Source organism: Acartia tonsa, chromosome 4 (genome assembly GCF_053477335.1).
Source record: "Acartia tonsa isolate MP-2025a chromosome 4, ASM5347733v1, whole genome shotgun sequence".
Lineage (NCBI taxonomy): Eukaryota > Metazoa > Arthropoda > Copepoda > Calanoida > Acartiidae > Acartia > Acartia tonsa.
The window spans coordinates 56566221-56590101 of record NC_137263.1 but is presented as its reverse complement, the minus strand read 5'-3'; the positions used below and the strand labels follow the sequence as shown (position 1 = coordinate 56590101).

Here is a 23881-nt window from a genome sequence, read left to right as displayed (position 1 = left end):
ATAAAGTTAATCTAAATATTATATTAATGTACCTAGAGCTGTATCTATTAATATAAAATAAGCTAAGAACCTAAAAACAAAGGTTGCTAAATAAAGTTATACTAAATATTATATTAATGAACCTAGAGCTGTATCTATTAATGTAAAATAAGCTAAGAACCTAAAAACAAAGGTTGCTAAATAAAGTTAATCTAAATATTATATTAATGAACCTAGAGCTGTATATATTAATATAAAATAAGCTAAGAACCTAAAAACAAAGGTTGCTAAATAAAGTTATACTAAATATTATATTAATGTACCTAGAGCTGTATCTATTAATGTAAAATAAGCTAAGAACCTAAAAACAAAGGTTGCTAAATAAAGTTATAGTAAATATTATATTAATGTACCTAGAGCTGTATCTATTAATATAAAATAAGCTAAGAACCTAAAAACAAAGGTTGCTAAATAAAGTTAATCTAAATATTATATTAATGTACCTAGAGCTGTATATATGAATGTAAAATAAGCTAAGAACCTAAAAACAAAGGTTGCTAAATAAAGTTATACTAAATATTATATTAATGAACCTAAAGCTGTATATATTAATATAAAATAAGCTAAGAACCTAAAAACAAAGGTTGCTAAATAAAGTTAATCTAAATATTATATTAATGTACCTAGAGCTGTATATATTAATGTAAAATAAGCTAAGAACCTAAAAACAAAGGTTGCTAAATAAAGTTAATCTAAATATTATATTAATGAACCTAAAGCTGTATATATTAATGTAAAATAAGCTAAGAACCTAAAAACAAAGGTTGCTAAATAAAGTTATAGTAAATATTATATTAATGTACCTAGAGCTGTATCTATTAATATAAAATAAGCTAAGAACCTAAAAACAAAGGTTGCTAAATAAAGTTAATCTAAATATTATATTAATGTACCTAGAGCTGTATATATGAATGTAAAATAAGCTAAGAACCTAAAAACAAAGGTTGCTAAATAAAGTTATACTAAATATTATATTAATATACCTAGAGCTGTATCTATTAATGTAAAATAAGCTAAGAACCTAAAAACAAAGGTTGCTAAATAAAGTTAATCTAAATATTATATTAATGTACCTAGAGCTGTATCTATTAATGTAAAATAAGCTAAGAACCTAAAAACAAAGGTTGCTAAATAAAGTTATACTAAATATTATATTAATGAACCTAGAGCTGTATATATTAATATAAAATAAGCTAAGAACCTAAAAACAAAGGTTGCTAAATAAAGTTATACTAAATATTATATTAATGTACCTAGAGCTGTATCTATTAATGTAAAATAAGCTAAGAACCTAAAAACAAAGGTTGCTAAATAAAGTTATACTAAATATTATATTAATGAACCTAGAGCTGTATCTATTAATGTAAAATAAGCTAAGAACCTAAAAACAAAGGTTGCTAAATAAAGTTAATCTAAATATTATATTAATGTACCTAGAGCTGTATCTATTAATGTAAAATAAGCTAAGAACCTAAAAACAAAGGTTGCTAAATAAAGTTATACTAAATATTATATTAATGTACCTAGAGCTGTATCTATTAATATAAAATAAGCTAAGAACCTAAAAACAAAGGTTGCTAAATAAAGTTAATCTAAATATTATATTAATGTACCCAGAGCTGTATCTATTAATATAAAATAAGCTAAGAACCTAAAAACAAAGGTTGCTAAATAAAGTTAATCTAAATATTATATTAATGAGCCTAGAGCTGTATCTATTAATGTAAAATAAGCTAAGAACCTAAAAACAAAGGTTGCTAAATAAAGTTATACTAAATATTATATTAATGTACCTAGAGCTGTATCTATTAATGTAAAATAAGCTAAGAACCTAAAGATAAAGGTTGCTAAATAAAGTTAATCTAAATATTATATTAATGTACCTAAAGCTGTATATATTAATGTAAAATAAGCTAAGAACCTAAAAACAAAGGTTGCTAAATAAAGTTAATCTAAATATTATATTAATGTACCTAGAGCTGTATCTATTAATGTAAAATAAGCTAAGAACCTAAAGATAAAGGTTGCTAAATAAAGTTATACTAAATATTATATTAATGAACCTAGAGCTGTATCTATTAATGTAAAATAAGCTAAGAACCTAAAAACAAAGGTTGCTAAATAAAGTTATAGTAAATATTATATTAATGTACCTAAAGCTGTATCTATTAATATAAAATAAGCTAAGAACCTAAAAACAAAGGTTGCTAAATAAAGTTAATCTAAATATTATATTAATGTACCTAGAGCTGTATATATTAATATAAAATAAGCTAAGAACCTAAAAACAAAGGTTGCTAAATAAAGTTAATCTAAATATTATATTAATGTACCTAGAGCTGTATATATTAATGTAAAATAAGCTAAGAACCTAAAAATAAAGGTTGCTAAATAAAGTTATAGTAAATATTATATTAATGTACCTAAAGCTGTATCTATTAATATAAAATAAGCTAAGAACCTAAAAACAAAGGTTGCTAAATAAAGTTAATCTAAATATTATATTAATGTACCTAGAGCTGTATATATTAATATAAAATAAGCTAAGAACCTAAAAACAAAGGTTGCTAAATAAAGTAATACTAAATATTATATTAATGTACCTAGAGCTGTATCTATTAATATAAAATAAGCTAAGAACCTAAAAATAAAGGTTGCTAAATAAAGTTAATCTAAATATTATATTAATGTACCTAGAGCTGTATATATGAATGTAAAATAAGCTAAGAACCTAAAAACAAAGGTTGCTAAATAAAGTTAATCTAAATATTATATTAATGTACCTAGAGCTGTATCTATTAATATAAAATAAGCTAAGAACCTAAAAACAAAGGTTGCTAAATAAAGTTAATCTAAATATTATATTAATGAACCTAGAGCTGTATCTATTAATGTAAAATAAGCTAAGAACCTAAAGATAAAGGTTGCTAAATAAAGTAATCTAAATATTATATTAATGTACCTAGAGCTGTATCTATTAATATAAAATAAGCTAAGAACCTAAAAACAAAGGTTGCTAAATAAAGTTAATCTAAATATTATATTAATGTACCCAGAGCTGTATCTATTAATATAAAATAAGCTAAGAACCTAAAAACAAAGGTTGCTAAATAAAGTAATCTAAATATTATATCAATGTACCTAGAGCTGTATATATTAATATAAAATAAGCTAAGAACCTAAAAACAAAGGTTGCTAAATAAAGTTAATCTAAATATTATATTAATGTACCTAGAGCTGTATATATTAATGTAAAATAAGCTAAGAACCTAAAAACAAAGGTTGCTAAATAAAGTTATACTAAATATTATATTAATGTACCTAGAGCTGTATCTATTAATGTAAAATAAGCTAAGAACCTAAAAACAAAGGTTGCTAAATAAAGTTATACTAAATTTTATATTCATGAACCTAGAGCTGTATCTATTAATATAAAATAAGCTAAGAACCTAAAAACAAAGGTTGCTTAATAAAGTTAATCTAAATATTATATTAATGTACCCAGAGCTGTATATATTAATGTAAAATAAGCTAAGAACCTAAAGATAAAGGTTGCTAAATAAAGTAATACTAAATGTTTTATTAATGTTCCTAAAGCTGTATCTATTAATATAAAATAAGCTAAGAACCTAAAAACAAAGGTTGCTAAATAAAGTAATCTAAATATTATATCAATGTACCTAGAGCTGTATATATTAATATAAAATAAGCTAAGAACCTAAAAACAAAGGTTGCTAAATAAAGTTAATCTAAATATTATATTAATGTACCTAGAGCTGTATCTATTAATATAAAATAAGCTAAGAACCTAAAAACAAAGGTTGCTAAATAAAGTTATACTAAATATTATATTAATGTAACTAGAGCTGTATCTATTAATGTAAAATAAGCTAAGAACCTAAAAACAAAGGTTGCTAAATAAAGTTAATCTAAATATTATATTAATGAACCTAGAGCTGTATCTATTAATGTAAAATAAGCTAAGAACCTAAAAACAAAGGTTGCAAAATAAAGTTAATCTAAATATTATATTAATGTACCTAGAGCTGTATCTATTAATGTAAAATAAGCTAAGAACCTAAAAACAAAGGTTGCTAAATAAAGTTATACTAAATATTATATTAATGTACCTAGAGCTGTATCTATTAATATAAAATAAGCTAAGAACCTAAAAACAAAGGTTGCTAAATAAAGTTAATCTAAATATTATATTAATGTACCTAGAGCTGTATCTATTAATATAAAATAAGCTAAGAACCTAAAAACAAAGGTTGTTAAATAAAGTTATACTAAATATTTTATTAATGTACCTAAAGCTGTATCTATTAATGTAAAATAAGCTAAGAACCTAAAGATAAAGGTTGCTAAATAAAGTAATACTAAATGTTTTATTAATGTTCCTAAAGCTGTATCTATTAATATAAAATAAGCTAAGAACCTAAAAACAAAGGTTGCTAAATAAAGTAATACTAAATATTATATTAATGAGCCTAGAGCTGTATATATGAATGTAAAATAAGCTAAGAACCTAAAGACAAAGGTTGCTAAATAAAGTAATGCTAAATATTATATTAATGTACCTAAAGCTGTATCTATTAATGTAAAATAAGGTAGAAACCTAAAGATAAAGGTTGCTAAATAAAGTATTACTAAATGTTAAATTAATGTACCTAAAGCTGTATCTATTAATGTAAAATAAGCTAAGAACCTAAAAACAAAGGTTGCTAAATAAAGTTAATCTAAATATTATATTAATGTACCTAAAGCTGTATATATTAATGTAAAATAAGCTAAGAACCTAAAAACAAAGGTTGCTAAATAAAGTTATACTAAATATTATATTAATGTACCTAGAGCTGTATATATTAATGTAAAATAAGCTAAGAACCTAAAAACAAAGGTTGCTAAATAAAGTTAATCTAAATATTATATTAATGTACCCAGAGCTGTATCTATTAATATAAAATAAGCTAAGAACCTAAAAACAAAGGTTGCTAAATAAAGTTAATCTAAATATTATATTAATGTACCTAGAGCTGTATATATTAATGTAAAATAAGCTAAGAACCTAAAAACAAAGGTTGCTAAATAAAGTTAATCTAAATATTATATTAATGTACCTAGAGCTGTATCTATTAATATAAAATAAGCTAAGAACCTAAAAACAAAGGTTGCTAAATAAAGTAATACTAAATATTATATTAATGAGCCTAGAGCTGTATATATTAATGTAAAATAAGCTAAGAACCTAAAAACAAAGGTTGCTAAATAAAGTTAATCTAAATGTTATATTAATGAGCCTAGAGCTGTATATATTAATGTAAAATAAGCTAAGAACCTAAAGATAAAGGTTGCTAAATAAAGTAATGCTAAATGTTATATTAATGTACCTAAAGCTGTATCTATTAATGTAAAATAAGCTAAGAACCTAAAAACAAAGGTTGCTAAATAAAGTAATGCTAAATATTATATTAATGAACCTAAAGCTGTATCTATTAATGTAAAATAAGCTAAGAACCTAAAGATAAAGGTTGCTAAATAAAGTAATACTAAATGTTTTATTAATGTACCTAAAGCTGTATCTATTAATATAAAATAAGCTAAGAACCTAAAGATAAATGTTGCTAAATAAAGTAATACTAAATATTATATTAATGAGCCTAGAGCTGTATATATTAATGTAAAATAAGCTAAGAACCTAAAAACAAAGGTTGCTAAATAAAGTTAATCTAAATATTATATTAATGTAACTAGAGCTGTATATATTAATATAAAATAAGCTAAGAACCTAAAGATAAAGGTTGCTAAATAAAGTTATAGTAAATATTATATTAATATACCTAGAGCTGTATCTATTAATATAAAATAAGCTAAGAACCTAAAAACAAAGGTTGCTGAATAAAGTTAATCTAAATATTATATTAATGTAACTAAAGCTGTATCTATTAATGTAAAATAAGCTAAGAACCTAAAAACAAAGGTTGCTAAATAAAGTTAATCTAAATATTATATTAATGTAACTAGAGCTGTATATATTAATATAAAATAAGCTAAGAACCTAAAGATAAAGGTTGCTAAATAAAGTTAATCTAAATATTATATTAATGTACCCAGAGCTGTATCTATTAATATAAAATAAGCTAAGAACCTAAAAACAAAGGTTGCTAAATAAAGTTAATCTAAATATTATATTAATGTAACTAGAGCTGTATATATTAATATAAAATAAGCTAAGAACCTAAAGATAAAGGTTGCTAAATAAAGTTATAGTAAATATTATATTAATATACCTAGAGCTGTATCTATTAATATAAAATAAGCTAAGAACCTAAAAACAAAGGTTGCTAAATAAAGTAATGCTAAATATTATATTAATGAACCTAAAGCTGTATCTATTAATGTAAAATAAGCTAAGAACCTAAAGATAAAGGTTGCTAAATAAAGTAATACTAAATGTTTTATTAATGTACCTAAAGCTGTATCTATTAATATAAAATAAGCTAAGAACCTAAAAACAAAGGTTGCTAAATAAAGTTATACTAAATATTATATTAATGAACCTAAAGCTGTATATATTAATGTAAAATAAGCTAAGAACCTAAAAACAAAGGTTGCTAAATAAAGTTAATCTAAATATTATATTAATGTACCTAGAGCTGTATCTATTAATGTAAAATAAGCTAAGAACCTAAAAACAAAGGTTGCTAAATAAAGTTATACTAAATATTATATTAATGAACCTAAAGCTGTATATATTAATGTAAAATAAGCTAAGAACCTAAAAACAAAGGTTGCTAAATAAAGTTAATCTAAATATTATATTAATGTACCTAGAGCTGTATCTATTAATGTAAAATAAGCTAAGAACCTAAAAACAAAGGTTGCTAAATAAAGTTATACTAAATATTATATTAATGAACCTAGAGCTGTATCTATTAATGTAAAATAAGCTAAGAACCTAAAAACAAAGGTTGCTAAATAAAGTTATACTAAATATTATATTAATGTACCTAGAGCTGTATCTATTAATATAAAATAAGCTAAGAACCTAAAAACAAAGGTTGCTAAATAAAGTTAATCTAAATATTATATTAATGTACCTAAAGCTGTATCTATTAATGTAAAATAAGCTAAGAACCTAAAAACAAAGGTTGCTAAATAAAGTTATACTAAATATTATATTAATGAACCTAGAGCTGTATATATTAATGTAAAATAAGCTAAGAACCTAAAAACAAAGGTTGCTAAATAAAGTTAATCTAAATATTATATTAATGTACCTAGAGCTGTATCTATTAATATAAAATAAGCTAAGAACCTAAAAACAAAGGTTGCTAAATAAAGTTAATCTAAATATTATATTAATGAACCTAGAGCTGTATCTATTAATGTAAAATAAGCTAAGAACCTAAAGATAAAGGTTGCTAAATAAAGTAATCTAAATATTATATTAATGTACCTAGAGCTGTATCTATTAATATAAAATAAGCTAAGAACCTAAAAACAAAGGTTGCTAAATAAAGTTAATCTAAATATTATATTAATGTACCCAGAGCTGTATCTATTAATATAAAATAAGCTAAGAACCTAAAAACAAAGGTTGCTAAATAAAGTAATCTAAATATTATATCAATGTACCTAGAGCTGTATATATTAATATAAAATAAGCTAAGAACCTAAAAACAAAGGTTGCTAAATAAAGTAATACTAAATATTATATTAATGAACCTAAAGCTGTATATATTAATATAAAATAAGCTAAGAACCTAAAAATAAAGGTTGCTAAATAAAGTTATACTAAATATTATATTAATGAACCTAAAGCTGTATATATTAATGTAAAATAAGCTAAGAACCTAAAAACAAAGGTTGCTAAATAAAGTTAATCTAAATATTATATTAATGTACCTAGAGCTGTATATATTAATGTAAAATAAGCTAAGAACCTAAAAACAAAGGTTGCTAAATAAAGTTATACTAAATATTATATTAATGTACCTAGAGCTGTATCTATTAATGTAAAATAAGCTAAGAACCTAAAAACAAAGGTTGCTAAATAAAGTTATACTAAATTTTATATTCATGAACCTAGAGCTGTATCTATTAATATAAAATAAGCTAAGAACCTAAAAACAAAGGTTGCTTAATAAAGTTAATCTAAATATTATATTAATGTACCCAGAGCTGTATATATTAATGTAAAATAAGCTAAGAACCTAAAGATAAAGGTTGCTAAATAAAGTAATACTAAATGTTTTATTAATGTTCCTAAAGCTGTATCTATTAATATAAAATAAGCTAAGAACCTAAAAACAAAGGTTGCTAAATAAAGTAATCTAAATATTATATCAATGTACCTAGAGCTGTATATATTAATATAAAATAAGCTAAGAACCTAAAAACAAAGGTTGCTAAATAAAGTTAATCTAAATATTATATTAATGTACCTAGAGCTGTATCTATTAATATAAAATAAGCTAAGAACCTAAAAACAAAGGTTGCTAAATAAAGTTATACTAAATATTATATTAATGTAACTAGAGCTGTATCTATTAATGTAAAATAAGCTAAGAACCTAAAAACAAAGGTTGCTAAATAAAGTTAATCTAAATATTATATTAATGAACCTAGAGCTGTATCTATTAATGTAAAATAAGCTAAGAACCTAAAAACAAAGGTTGCAAAATAAAGTTAATCTAAATATTATATTAATGTACCTAGAGCTGTATCTATTAATGTAAAATAAGCTAAGAACCTAAAAACAAAGGTTGCTAAATAAAGTTATACTAAATATTATATTAATGTACCTAGAGCTGTATCTATTAATATAAAATAAGCTAAGAACCTAAAAACAAAGGTTGCTAAATAAAGTTAATCTAAATATTATATTAATGTACCTAGAGCTGTATCTATTAATATAAAATAAGCTAAGAACCTAAAAACAAAGGTTGTTAAATAAAGTTATACTAAATATTTTATTAATGTACCTAAAGCTGTATCTATTAATGTAAAATAAGCTAAGAACCTAAAGATAAAGGTTGCTAAATAAAGTAATACTAAATGTTTTATTAATGTTCCTAAAGCTGTATCTATTAATATAAAATAAGCTAAGAACCTAAAAACAAAGGTTGCTAAATAAAGTAATACTAAATATTATATTAATGAGCCTAGAGCTGTATATATGAATGTAAAATAAGCTAAGAACCTAAAGACAAAGGTTGCTAAATAAAGTAATGCTAAATATTATATTAATGTACCTAAAGCTGTATCTATTAATGTAAAATAAGGTAGAAACCTAAAGATAAAGGTTGCTAAATAAAGTATTACTAAATGTTAAATTAATGTACCTAAAGCTGTATCTATTAATGTAAAATAAGCTAAGAACCTAAAAACAAAGGTTGCTAAATAAAGTTAATCTAAATATTATATTAATGTACCTAAAGCTGTATATATTAATGTAAAATAAGCTAAGAACCTAAAAACAAAGGTTGCTAAATAAAGTTATACTAAATATTATATTAATGTACCTAGAGCTGTATATATTAATGTAAAATAAGCTAAGAACCTAAAAACAAAGGTTGCTAAATAAAGTTAATCTAAATATTATATTAATGTACCCAGAGCTGTATCTATTAATATAAAATAAGCTAAGAACCTAAAAACAAAGGTTGCTAAATAAAGTTAATCTAAATATTATATTAATGTACCTAGAGCTGTATATATTAATGTAAAATAAGCTAAGAACCTAAAAACAAAGGTTGCTAAATAAAGTAATACTAAATATTATATTAATGAACCTAGAGCTGTATATATTAATATAAAATAAGCTAAGAACCTAAAAACAAAGGTTGCTAAATAAAGTTAATCTAAATGTTATATTAATGTACCTAGAGCTGTATCTATTAATATAAAATAAGCTAAGAACCTAAAAACAAAGGTTGCTAAATAAAGTTAATCTAAATATTATATTAATGTACCTAGAGCTGTATCTATTAATATAAAATAAGCTAAGAACCTAAAAACAAAGGTTGCTAAATAAAGTTAATCTAAATATTATATTAATGTACCTAGAGCTGTATCTATTAATGTAAAATAAGCTAAGAACCTAAAAACAAAGGTTGCTAAATAAAGTTAATCTAAATATTATATTAATGTACCTAGAGCTGTATCTATTAATATAAAATAAGCTAAGAACCTAAAAACAAAGGTTGCTAAATAAAGTAATACTAAATATTATATTAATGAGCCTAGAGCTGTATATATTAATGTAAAATAAGCTAAGAACCTAAAAACAAAGGTTGCTAAATAAAGTTAATCTAAATGTTATATTAATGAGCCTAGAGCTGTATATATTAATGTAAAATAAGCTAAGAACCTAAAGATAAAGGTTGCTAAATAAAGTAATGCTAAATGTTATATTAATGTACCTAAAGCTGTATCTATTAATGTAAAATAAGCTAAGAACCTAAAAACAAAGGTTGCTAAATAAAGTAATGCTAAATATTATATTAATGAACCTAAAGCTGTATCTATTAATGTAAAATAAGCTAAGAACCTAAAGATAAAGGTTGCTAAATAAAGTAATACTAAATGTTTTATTAATGTACCTAAAGCTGTATCTATTAATATAAAATAAGCTAAGAACCTAAAGATAAATGTTGCTAAATAAAGTAATACTAAATATTATATTAATGAGCCTAGAGCTGTATATATTAATGTAAAATAAGCTAAGAACCTAAAAACAAAGGTTGCTAAATAAAGTTAATCTAAATATTATATTAATGTAACTAGAGCTGTATATATTAATATAAAATAAGCTAAGAACCTAAAGATAAAGGTTGCTAAATAAAGTTATAGTAAATATTATATTAATATACCTAGAGCTGTATCTATTAATATAAAATAAGCTAAGAACCTAAAAACAAAGGTTGCTGAATAAAGTTAATCTAAATATTATATTAATGTAACTAAAGCTGTATCTATTAATGTAAAATAAGCTAAGAACCTAAAAACAAAGGTTGCTAAATAAAGTTAATCTAAATATTATATTAATGTAACTAGAGCTGTATATATTAATATAAAATAAGCTAAGAACCTAAAGATAAAGGTTGCTAAATAAAGTTAATCTAAATATTATATTAATGTACCCAGAGCTGTATCTATTAATATAAAATAAGCTAAGAACCTAAAAACAAAGGTTGCTAAATAAAGTTAATCTAAATATTATATTAATGTAACTAGAGCTGTATATATTAATATAAAATAAGCTAAGAACCTAAAGATAAAGGTTGCTAAATAAAGTTATAGTAAATATTATATTAATATACCTAGAGCTGTATCTATTAATATAAAATAAGCTAAGAACCTAAAAACAAAGGTTGCTAAATAAAGTAATGCTAAATATTATATTAATGAACCTAAAGCTGTATCTATTAATGTAAAATAAGCTAAGAACCTAAAGATAAAGGTTGCTAAATAAAGTAATACTAAATGTTTTATTAATGTACCTAAAGCTGTATCTATTAATATAAAATAAGCTAAGAACCTAAAAACAAAGGTTGCTAAATAAAGTTATACTAAATATTATATTAATGAACCTAAAGCTGTATATATTAATGTAAAATAAGCTAAGAACCTAAAAACAAAGGTTGCTAAATAAAGTTAATCTAAATATTATATTAATGTACCTAGAGCTGTATCTATTAATGTAAAATAAGCTAAGAACCTAAAAACAAAGGTTGCTAAATAAAGTTATACTAAATATTATATTAATGAACCTAAAGCTGTATATATTAATGTAAAATAAGCTAAGAACCTAAAAACAAAGGTTGCTAAATAAAGTTAATCTAAATATTATATTAATGTACCTAGAGCTGTATCTATTAATGTAAAATAAGCTAAGAACCTAAAAACAAAGGTTGCTAAATAAAGTTATACTAAATATTATATTAATGAACCTAGAGCTGTATCTATTAATGTAAAATAAGCTAAGAACCTAAAAACAAAGGTTGCTAAATAAAGTTATACTAAATATTATATTAATGTACCTAGAGCTGTATCTATTAATATAAAATAAGCTAAGAACCTAAAAACAAAGGTTGCTAAATAAAGTTAATCTAAATATTATATTAATGTACCTAAAGCTGTATCTATTAATGTAAAATAAGCTAAGAACCTAAAAACAAAGGTTGCTAAATAAAGTTATACTAAATATTATATTAATGAACCTAGAGCTGTATCTATTAATGTAAAATAAGCTAAGAACCTAAAAACAAAGGTTGCTAAATAAAGTTATACTAAATATTATATTAATGTACCTAGAGCTGTATCTATTAATGTAAAATAAGCTAAGAACCTAAAAACAAAGGTTGCTAAATAAAGTTATACTAAATATTATATTAATGTACCCAGAGCTGTATATATTAATGTAAAATAAGCTAAGAACCTAAAAACAAAGGTTGCTAAATAAAGTTAATCTAAATATTATATTAATGTAACTAGAGCTGTATATATTAATATAAAATAAGCTAAGAACCTAAAGATAAAGGTTGCTAAATAAAGTTATAGTAAATATTATATTAATATACCTAGAGCTGTATCTATTAATATAAAATAAGCTAAGAACCTAAAAACAAAGGTTGCTGAATAAAGTTAATCTAAATATTATATTAATGTAACTAAAGCTGTATCTATTAATGTAAAATAAGCTAAGAACCTAAAAACAAAGGTTGCTAAATAAAGTTAATCTAAATATTATATTAATGTAACTAGAGCTGTATATATTAATATAAAATAAGCTAAGAACCTAAAGATAAAGGTTGCTAAATAAAGTTAATCTAAATATTATATTAATGTACCCAGAGCTGTATCTATTAATATAAAATAAGCTAAGAACCTAAAAACAAAGGTTGCTAAATAAAGTTAATCTAAATATTATATTAATGTAACTAGAGCTGTATATATTAATATAAAATAAGCTAAGAACCTAAAGATAAAGGTTGCTAAATAAAGTTATAGTAAATATTATATTAATATACCTAGAGCTGTATCTATTAATATAAAATAAGCTAAGAACCTAAAAACAAAGGTTGCTAAATAAAGTAATGCTAAATATTATATTAATGAACCTAAAGCTGTATCTATTAATGTAAAATAAGCTAAGAACCTAAAGATAAAGGTTGCTAAATAAAGTAATACTAAATGTTTTATTAATGTACCTAAAGCTGTATCTATTAATATAAAATAAGCTAAGAACCTAAAAACAAAGGTTGCTAAATAAAGTTATACTAAATATTATATTAATGAACCTAAAGCTGTATATATTAATGTAAAATAAGCTAAGAACCTAAAAACAAAGGTTGCTAAATAAAGTTAATCTAAATATTATATTAATGTACCTAGAGCTGTATCTATTAATGTAAAATAAGCTAAGAACCTAAAAACAAAGGTTGCTAAATAAAGTTATACTAAATATTATATTAATGAACCTAAAGCTGTATATATTAATGTAAAATAAGCTAAGAACCTAAAAACAAAGGTTGCTAAATAAAGTTAATCTAAATATTATATTAATGTACCTAGAGCTGTATCTATTAATGTAAAATAAGCTAAGAAACTAAAAACAAAGATTGCTAAATAAAGTTATACTAAATATTATATTAATGAACCTAGAGCTGTATCTATTAATGTAAAATAAGCTAAGAACCTAAAAACAAAGGTTGCTAAATAAAGTTATACTAAATATTATATTAATGTACCTAGAGCTGTATCTATTAATATAAAATAAGCTAAGAACCTAAAAACAAAGGTTGCTAAATAAAGTTAATCTAAATATTATATTAATGTACCTAAAGCTGTATCTATTAATGTAAAATAAGCTAAGAACCTAAAAACAAAGGTTGCTAAATAAAGTTATACTAAATATTATATTAATGAACCTAGAGCTGTATCTATTAATGTAAAATAAGCTAAGAACCTAAAAACAAAGGTTGCTAAATAAAGTTATACTAAATATTATATTAATGTAACTAGAGCTGTATATATTAATATAAAATAAGCTAAGAACCTAAAGATAAAGGTTGCTAAATAAAGTTAATCTAAATATTATATTAATGTACCCAGAGCTGTATCTATTAATATAAAATAAGCTAAGAACCTAAAAACAAAGGTTGCTAAATAAAGTTAATCTAAATATTATATTAATGTAACTAGAGCTGTATATATTAATATAAAATAAGCTAAGAACCTAAAGATAAAGGTTGCTAAATAAAGTTATAGTAAATATTATATTAATATACCTAGAGCTGTATCTATTAATATAAAATAAGCTAAGAACCTAAAAACAAAGGTTGCTAAATAAAGTTAATCTAAATATTATATTAATGAGCCTAGAGCTGTATCTATTAATGTAAAATAAGCTAAGAACCTAAAAACAAAGGTTGCTAAATAAAGTAATGCTAAATATTATATTAATGAACCTAAAGCTGTATCTATTAATGTAAAATAAGCTAAGAACCTAAAGATAAAGGTTGCTAAATAAAGTAATACTAAATGTTTTATTAATGTACCTAAAGCTGTATCTATTAATATAAAATAAGCTAAGAACCTAAAAACAAAGGTTGCTAAATAAAGTTATACTAAATATTATATTAATGAACCTAGAGCTGTATCTATTAATGTAAAATAAGCTAAGAACCTAAAAACAAAGGTTGCTAAATAAAGTTAATCTAAATATTATATTAATGTACCTAGAGCTGTATCTATTAATGTAAAATAAGCTAAGAACCTAAAAACAAAGGTTGCTAAATAAAGTAATGCTAAATATTATATTAATGTACCTAGATCTGTATATATTAATGTAAAATAAGCTAGAAACCTAAAGACAAAGGTTGCTTAATAAAGTAACAATAATAAGACTAGAGAGATTAGTGGGATGTCTTGGTCCGAAACAGACGCATTTCATTACTATGCACAGTTAGGACATCCAGACAAATGTCTTGAAATTATAGGGTTAATTGTCTGAGGTACGTCTAACCAAATAACTATGCACATAATCAAATAAGGTTTGGTTTAAAGATACATTTGAATGATAATAATATCATTACGGACGTACGGACCAATATTTCTATATAAAGAGTAGCTAGCTACTAATGGATGTAGAATATACGTGGATATTATAACAGGGGAATTATGTCGTCAATTAAAGTTGCTGTTTCTCCTGTAACTTATTAGTCAGTTCGTGCATCCAGTAGAATTAGAGGAAAACGGATAAAGTTAATTTAGCCCGCAGTGTGTTTTTCTTTATTAAAGAACATGAAAATCTGGCGTAAGATCCAGGTAATGATAAATCCATTTCTCGTATTCATATGAATCCGGTGGATAGGAACCGGTTTTCATCAATACGAAAAAACTATGTCTAGCATCGTATTATCTCCAGCTTTCTACGAATATATAAATGTACAATCATAAGATTAAAACCAGTTTTTAAGCCCCTGCTTTCGGCACCTCGGGGCTAAAAAAACTGGTTTTAATCTTATAATTGTACATTCTATATCCGCGGAAAGCTGTTTATAATACGATGTTAGAAATAACTATTAGCTGCAGTAAGTTTGGGATCTAAACGGATAAGACAATGGCCGATACATTGATTTACATCCCCAATGATGTTACACAATATTTCCCCTTCTGTAGATTACAATTAGCGGTTGAAACCAATGGACATTGACATTAATTATTTTAATGAACCAACCAATCACAATTCAATAAAAGTCCTCAAAGTTGTTAAGCCAACGAATAGGGAAACGTTATTATAAAACCTTGGGGACTAGTGTAATAAACAGCCCAATGTCCCCTCCCTCCCTGACTATAAGTAGAAGTATATAAAATGAGGGAAGAGTAGCGAAGTATGAAATCAAGTCAGAGAAATAAAAAAAAAAGGGGATTCCATCAAGGATTAGGAATACATATATTAGAAAATAGAAAACTATCCACCTAGAGGGCAGGAATCTAAAGGGATAAGACAATGGCAGATAAATCTATGTACTTCTCCAATAATGATATACAAAATTACCCCTTCTGTAGATTAGAAGTGGTTAAAACGTTTGAACACTCAACGTAATGGACCAACCAATCAAAAATTTTAAAAAGTCCCCAAAGTTTTTAAGCTAACGAAAAGGAAAACATTTCTATAAAACTTTGGGGACTAGAAAGGGACTTTAATTAAATTACATTGGGTTGTACAAAGTTTTAGCGTCCATAGTTTTGAAGTGGTAATTTAGTTATTCGTGATTGGGGGTTTCCATCAATTAATCGTACATTGTCTTATCCCTAAGCTAACAAGAATAGTTTTTCATATTTGTGGAAAATTGTCTGTAATAAGATGCTATACAAGATTTTTCAGTATGGCTGAGAACCGGTTATAATCCAGCGGATATTGATCGGTTTCGAAAAACCTAAAAGGATCAAAACTTAATAGATCCAAATATATTTGTATTTTATTTATGTATGATAAACAAAATTACCCCTGCTGTGCATTAATATTGTTGTAAGGAAAGTTTGAAAATTGATAAACTGTAATCTACGAGAGGGTAATTTTTTGTATCACTATTGGATGGGATACATATATATTTATCGGCCATTGTCTTATCCCTTTAGATTCTTTCTAAAACTTGTGCTATTAATAATAGTTATTTCTCGCATCGTATTATAAACGGCTTTCCGCGGATATCCCCAAGGTGCCGAAGGCACGGGCTAAAAAATGGTTTTAATCTTATAATTGTACATTTCTATATTCGAAGAAAGCTGGATATAATACGATGCTAGACATAGTTTTTTCGTATGGATGAGAACCGGTTCCTATCCACGGATTCGAATGAATACGAGAAAATGTATCCATGTCCGCGGAATCTATTCAACCCAAAGATTCCTTACACTTGGCCAAAAATATAATAAAATATATCAATAGAAGTGTATTATAATATACAGGGTTACAAGAAAAAAAAGCGCAATTTTTTCAAATTTTCTGGTGATTGATGATCTAAAATTCCTTTTAAACCTTATAATTGCGATTCTTTTCAGGGGGGAGGGGTGGGAGGGGACATTGGGTTGTTTATTATACTAATCCCCAAAGTATTATAAGAACGTTTTTTGTTCGTTGGCTTAACAACCTTAGGACTTTTATTGAATTCTGATTGGTTTGTTCATTTAATTAAGTGTCCAAACGTTTCAACCACTAATTGTAATCTACGAAGGGGTAATTTTTTGTATCATCATTGAGGATGTACATCCGTTTATCCACCATAGTCTTATCCCTTTAGATCCTTGGATTCTACTGGTGTGCAACAGAGAATGTGCTGCCAGCCGTTTAGCAGCTAGCTGCATTTAAAGTTGTTAAAACAGCAAATACAATGTAAATTGGTCAAAATCCATTGATATTTTAAAATTAAGGCACTTTGGTAAAACCGGTTTTTAAGACCATATAAAAAAACATATTAATAAAAAAATGAAATATTGATGAACAATTTCTGACAGGATTAAGTGGGTTTTACTTTTATTGAATAAAAAGAAACACTGTATTTTGTATTGTAAACAGCCTGTATAATTCTATTCAAATGTATACCAAATTGTCTACAAACGGACTGACTCCACGCTTTTAAGAACTGAATAGAATTTTTTTCTAAAATATCACCCTGTATCTATTTGTGATTTTGAGTGAATGGATTTATTATTTCCGGATGTTGTACAAGATTTTCATGTACTCTGATAAAGTAATACTCTCAGCCGGCTAAAATAACGATACTCCCATCCACCCCATTTTTCCCCATCACCTCCCTTCCTACTGGATGAACGAACTGACCAATATAATTGATAATTTTCCCGTGTCATAATATCCACGTGTATCCAAAATCCATTGATTTTGAGTGTGTGTTTTTGAGATTAGATGACCGCAAATAATCATTATTTATATATTTCAACACTTCTTGAGAAACAGTTAGATACAGAATTTCAGTATCATACTTATAGATTTATTTTTACTTGGATCTTACACCAGATTATCACGTACACGAAAAGGGAAAATTGTAGCTGGCTAAAAAAAAATAACGATCCCCCTATCATGTACTTTTATAAAGCGGTACTAGCAGCGGGCTAAAATAAAGATAACCTCAATCCAACCCCATTGCCCCATCCAATAAACAATGTCCATGTTAGCAACCTAAATTGACGGCAATTTTACCCATATCATAATATCCACGTAAATTCTAAATCCATTTTCAACAGTTAGATACAGAAATGATTCTAGTTGTAACCCTATTTTAAGACACTTAGAAAGAAGGAGAAAGGGGGGAGGGGCTTTAGACTGTAAATAACTCAGGCACCCAATTTTTTTTTTAATTTGGACATTTTTATTGAATATAACTTTTTTGGTTCCAAACTGGCAGACTCCAAACTTTTATAATTATGATCTACAGATATTGTAATTTTGTTTATCATCAATTGGAATGGTTTTCGTCCATTGTATTATCTGTTCAGATGCCTTGTCAGGCAGTCGGACAAACGAACATTAACACATAGTGTCAACAAAAAATGTAATTAAATTTGTAAATACATGATTTTAGTAGTGATAATAAAGTTGAAACACTTTTAAACTGTAAAAAAAAAACATTGAAAGCTTGATATCGATATTGATATTTCGATTTTAAAATGCCTAATTTAACGACCTTTTGTCCCAACGTTTTATTTAAAAGCTTCACTTTTATGGATGTTGTCATCCTTGTTGAACAATAAAATCAACAGAAAAATGATAAAAAAAAGGAAACCCAAAAGTAAAATTTTGTAATTGAATCTTATTTTCAATTTTTAGTTGGTAAGATTTTTGGTGTAAAAGCTTTTGTGTGTGAGATTATATATGTGTTTGTGTGTGTGTGTGTGTTTTTCTGTGTGAGTGTGTGTGTGTGCCCTGTTTATGATATAATCCTGTTATTAATCATAAACAGAATGTCCAAACAGCCACCACCAAGAGATACCACACAGATATTTACAGGGTGTCCCACAAAGAAAAAACACAGATATTTAAAGAGTGTCCCAACAAGAGATACCACACAGATATTACAGGGTGTCTCATAATAAGTTCTAATAGTAGAGATTCCACACAGATATTTACAGTGTTCCCACAAAATAAATGCAATAGTAGAGATACCACGCAGAATTTACAGGGTGTCCCATAATAAAGTTCTAATAGTAGAGTCACCGCACAGATATTTACAGGGTCTCCCATAATATAGTTGCAATAGTAGAGATAGCACGCAGAATTTACAGGGTGTCCCACAATATAGATGCAAAAGTAGAGATAACATAAAGATATTTACAGGGTGTCCCACAATAAAGTTGCATATAGTAGAGATACCACGCAGAATTTACAGGGTGTCTAACAATAAAGTTGTAATAGTAGAAATACCACACAGATATTTACAGGGTGTCCCACAATAAAGTTGTAACAGTCACCAAGAGATTCCACACATATATGTACAGGGTGTCCCACAATAAAGTTGTAATAGTAGAGATACCACGCAGATATTTACAGGGTTTCCCACAATATAGATGCATTTTAATTATTATTTAGCGTGGCTTTAATTATATTTTTTAACACTCGGCAAACAAATATATTTTAGAATTTCTAGATTATTTATTGTACACCCTGTTCTCACACACACACACACATATATAGAAAGTTTGGGTATAGTCCTTTTCACGACATCCCTCCATAAGGAGCGATTCTTCGTATTTTTAAAATGGCTTTTTATAGGTTATTTTAGGTTAGGTTAGGTTATATTGTGTTAGGTGATTGCCCCACAGGGTTAGGTAATTGGCCCCGCAGGGTTAGAGCCCCCCGCAGGGGCTAGAAATATGAGAAAAGCTACTGTGAAAAATACGAAGAATCGCTCCTTATGGAGGGATGTCGTGAAAAGGACTATACCCGAAAGTTTCTCCCAAGAAAATGTTATTTATTTTCATATTGGCATTAGGTTTATATCTTTTTTTCTGCTTGACCATTTTTTACACATTTTTATATTAACAAGGATGACAACATACTTGAAAGCAAAGATAAACAAGGATGACAACATCCATAAAAGCGAAGCACTGAAACGGTGGGACAAACGGACATTAACACTTGTACAGTGTCAGAACTGAATAATCATAATATAAATGTATAAGAGTCAAAGCAAAATTGTAAGTAAATTTGTTGAAAACGTGCTTGATTCAGGATAATGTTTATGGACATACTAACATTTTTAGGACTTGATTATAGAGTTGCTTCGCTGATTATATTATACTTTGTTGTCCCAGGAATCAATATACCAAAAATCAGATCAATCGGATAATTAGATCACATTAAAATTTGTTTTTAAAAAAGTAAAAAATCAACATGTTTAAAATAGACGTACGGACATTTTAGTGATGTTTATAGAGTTGCTACGCTTTCTAAATCGTACCAAACTATTAAAGGAATCACCATGCAAAATTTGAAATCGATAGGACAATTCTAACATGCCTAAATTAACGAAAAAAGCTATCCTTTACGGACGGACGGACGGAAGACCCTAATTATAGAAAAGCTTCGCTTTTAAAAACATGACAATAAAAATTGAAAAACAATAACACACATCTAAATTTTGCCTAAATAAAATATTCTAGAAGTACAACTCTTTCGAACAAGCAATTTCCGAGATCTTTAGCTTCAGACTAAAAAACAAAAACTACCTACATTATATTAAAAGATAGTATCTAATCTTTATGATCGAATTATACCTTGTCTTTACAGGAATTGCAATGTAAGATTTAAAATCATACCTACATTCAATATATGTAGAAAAGTCTTCCCTTTAACTATGTCAAATATCAAATAATTATAAACAGAAGTATCTGGGATTTATTAGTTTTTAAGAACATGTATCTGCCAATACGAGATACTAGTGGATGTGACCCTAGCATCGAAGGGGAAGGGAGGATATTTAAAAAATTGCCTAAAACCATCCCAAAACTTTTATTTTAATATGAAAAAGACTAAAACATATTTAGCACCCTATTAAAACTTCTCTAAAATGGAGAAGACAATTGGTTCAGTGGTTATCAAGATCTTAAGGTACAAACAAACAGAAATGCTTACTGCGTTATAAACTCCTAATCTGAAGATCTAAATCTTCGCTAATTTAACCAAAAGAAACAAAAAAAAGAGTTTTTTTTTATAATGCTTTTCTAACCCATAAAACTAACAATAAAGACCTATTAGAATTACTCTATATATATAAACTTGCAACTTTTATTATACAGATACAGATTTAAATAGAGTTATTGGAAATAGAGTAAACATTAGGCAAAAATTAAAAATGATAACTATAATTTCTTAATATATTTGAACATTTTAAATAGTTAATAGATATCAGGAGTAAGGCATAGCAAACAAGAAAAATAAATATAAAATAATATTACTTAAGGGATTTTATATTGATAAATAATTATCTATAATACAAAACAGAACAATGTCTATCTGTTTGTCTGTTTGTTTGTCTGTCTGTTTGTCTGTCTGTTTGTAGCAAAGGATCTCGCTAACCGCTGAACCGATCGGGTTCTCCTTTAAAGGGTAGCTTCTCATGGGTCCCATGAAGGTTTATAACTATTTTCTTGGGGAGTGGGACACCCCCAACCTCAAAAAAAAATGAAATTTCCCCCCCCCCCAGAAAATTTTTTTTTTCTTTTTAAAACTAAAATTAAAATAGTGGAGTCGACTACCCCCCCCACCCCAAAAAAAAAAAATCCCCCCTCCCAAGATTTTTTTTTATTTTTCTTTTAAATCTAAAATACGAAAAATCGGTTTGATCAAACCTCTTGGGGCAAAGCTAGGGGCAAAACCGCTAGTGAATAAAAAATTTTCAGATGATTTAATGAAAACAACAAAAATTATTAACTATTTATCGATTTACACAAAATTATAAGAGAAGTAAAGAACCTTTGGCCAATTCATATTATGGTACAACAAATTTATTAGTGGGAATAACTTACTGGAACAAATAACATACTAGGGCAACATCTATGAAGTAAAATGTTCTAGGTTTTTAATTTTATAAGCATAATGTGGAGTAAAAGTGGAAATGGTTATTATTATATTTTATAAATTTAAGAAATAAATAACTCAAAGCATAGTTTTTATTACATTGAAACTAATATAGTTTCTTATTGATTTGCTTCACCATCCTTCTTGTCCCACATGTACCAGTTTAAAAAACTGGTTTTAATCTTATGATTGTACATTTTTATATTCGTAGAAAGCTGGATATAAAACAATGCTAGACATAGTTTTTTCGTATGGATGAGAACCGGTTCCTATCCACCGGATTCGAATGAATAAGAGAAAGAAATTTACTGTCCCTCTAAAATGTAGAACATATATGGATAATATGATAGGGGGAAAAATGTCGTAATTTAGCTTTCTGGCATAGAACTTATTTATTGGTCAGTTGAGTTTGATTTCACTTTATTCGAGAACATGAAAATCTGGTGTAAGATCCAAGTAATAATATTTCCATTGTCCCTCTATAAATAATAAGTCTTCGATAGATCATATTGCTAGGGGTTTAGTGAATACTAAATAGAAATACAATCCTTGCATATTTATTAGACAAATCTATACTAAAAGTCTGGTAGCTTCGCCAATAATCTCGCTAAATATTATCAATGCAAAATTTTAAAAGGAGGCTTTTAATTTATATAGGTAAGGAGGGAATATTGAGCTGTTAGTTGGTACAATTTTTCATTGCCAAACTTTTTTTCAACACAATAAAAAGGGATTTTTTTATGAATTTTTTGGGGTTTACATCAATTTACTGGCTATTGTCTTATCCCTATATATATTAGTAAAACAAATCGTTCCCACACCTCGGTTTTCTACAGTGCACGCCCTTGGAAAACCCTGGTGCTAAATAGCAGGGAACTTAAGGGATAAGACAATGGCAAATAAATTGATAAACATCCCCTATGATAATACACAAAATACCCCTTATGATGATTACAATTAGTGGTTAAAACGTTTGGACACTCAACTTTAGGAGCTAACCAATCTAAATTGAATAAAAGTTTCCATAGTTGTTAAGCCAACGAATAAAAAAGAATTATTAAAAAACTTTGGGGAATAGTGTAAACATTTCAATGTCCCCTTCCTCCCTGTTTAGGATTGGTGGATGAAAAAGGATAGATAGTGATTAATTAATCCCCTTTGACTCATCACTGAGTCCCTATAAAGAATTTAGCTATTTTTGAATAAAAGAAAGGATAATAAGAAGGAAATTGGACATGGTGCTCAATTTTTCAATCTAACAGTGGTTGATATAAACAGGGATCTGTAGGGATAAGGACGATAAATTGATTTACAACCTCAATTACAATAAACATTTAGGGGGAAGGGATCTGATATTGGACCAAGTTTTATTGTTAGGATAAAAAAAATGAAGAAAAAAAACAAAATATAGAAAATCTTGAATTTTAACAATAAACTTGGTCGATCGGTTGTTTGTTAACCAAAGAAACTTGAAATAGTTGATTCAGTTGCTGAATAAGTTTGATTTCTTCCAATTTTAATTGTTTACCTAATTTAATAGAATTCAGGAATGATGTGACATTAAACTGTAAATTTTACAGGTACCCAAAGTTTTATTATCACGTTTTTGTATTCGTTAGCTCATACACTTTGGGTACTTTTATTGAATATTTATTTTTTTATTCCAAACTATTAGTGATCAAACTTTTTAACCAATAATTTAAATTTACAGAAGGGGTAATTTGTATATCACCA

General features: G+C 26.0%; 1 protein-coding gene across 1 annotated transcript in view; it reads left to right on the top strand.

Annotated features, from left to right (window-relative positions):
* LOC145315564 (ATP-binding cassette sub-family D member 2-like) overlaps window positions 1-23881 on the top strand; it is a 162535-nt gene that overhangs the window by 71878 nt on the left and 66776 nt on the right. The gene's annotated exons all lie outside the window — the stretch shown is intronic.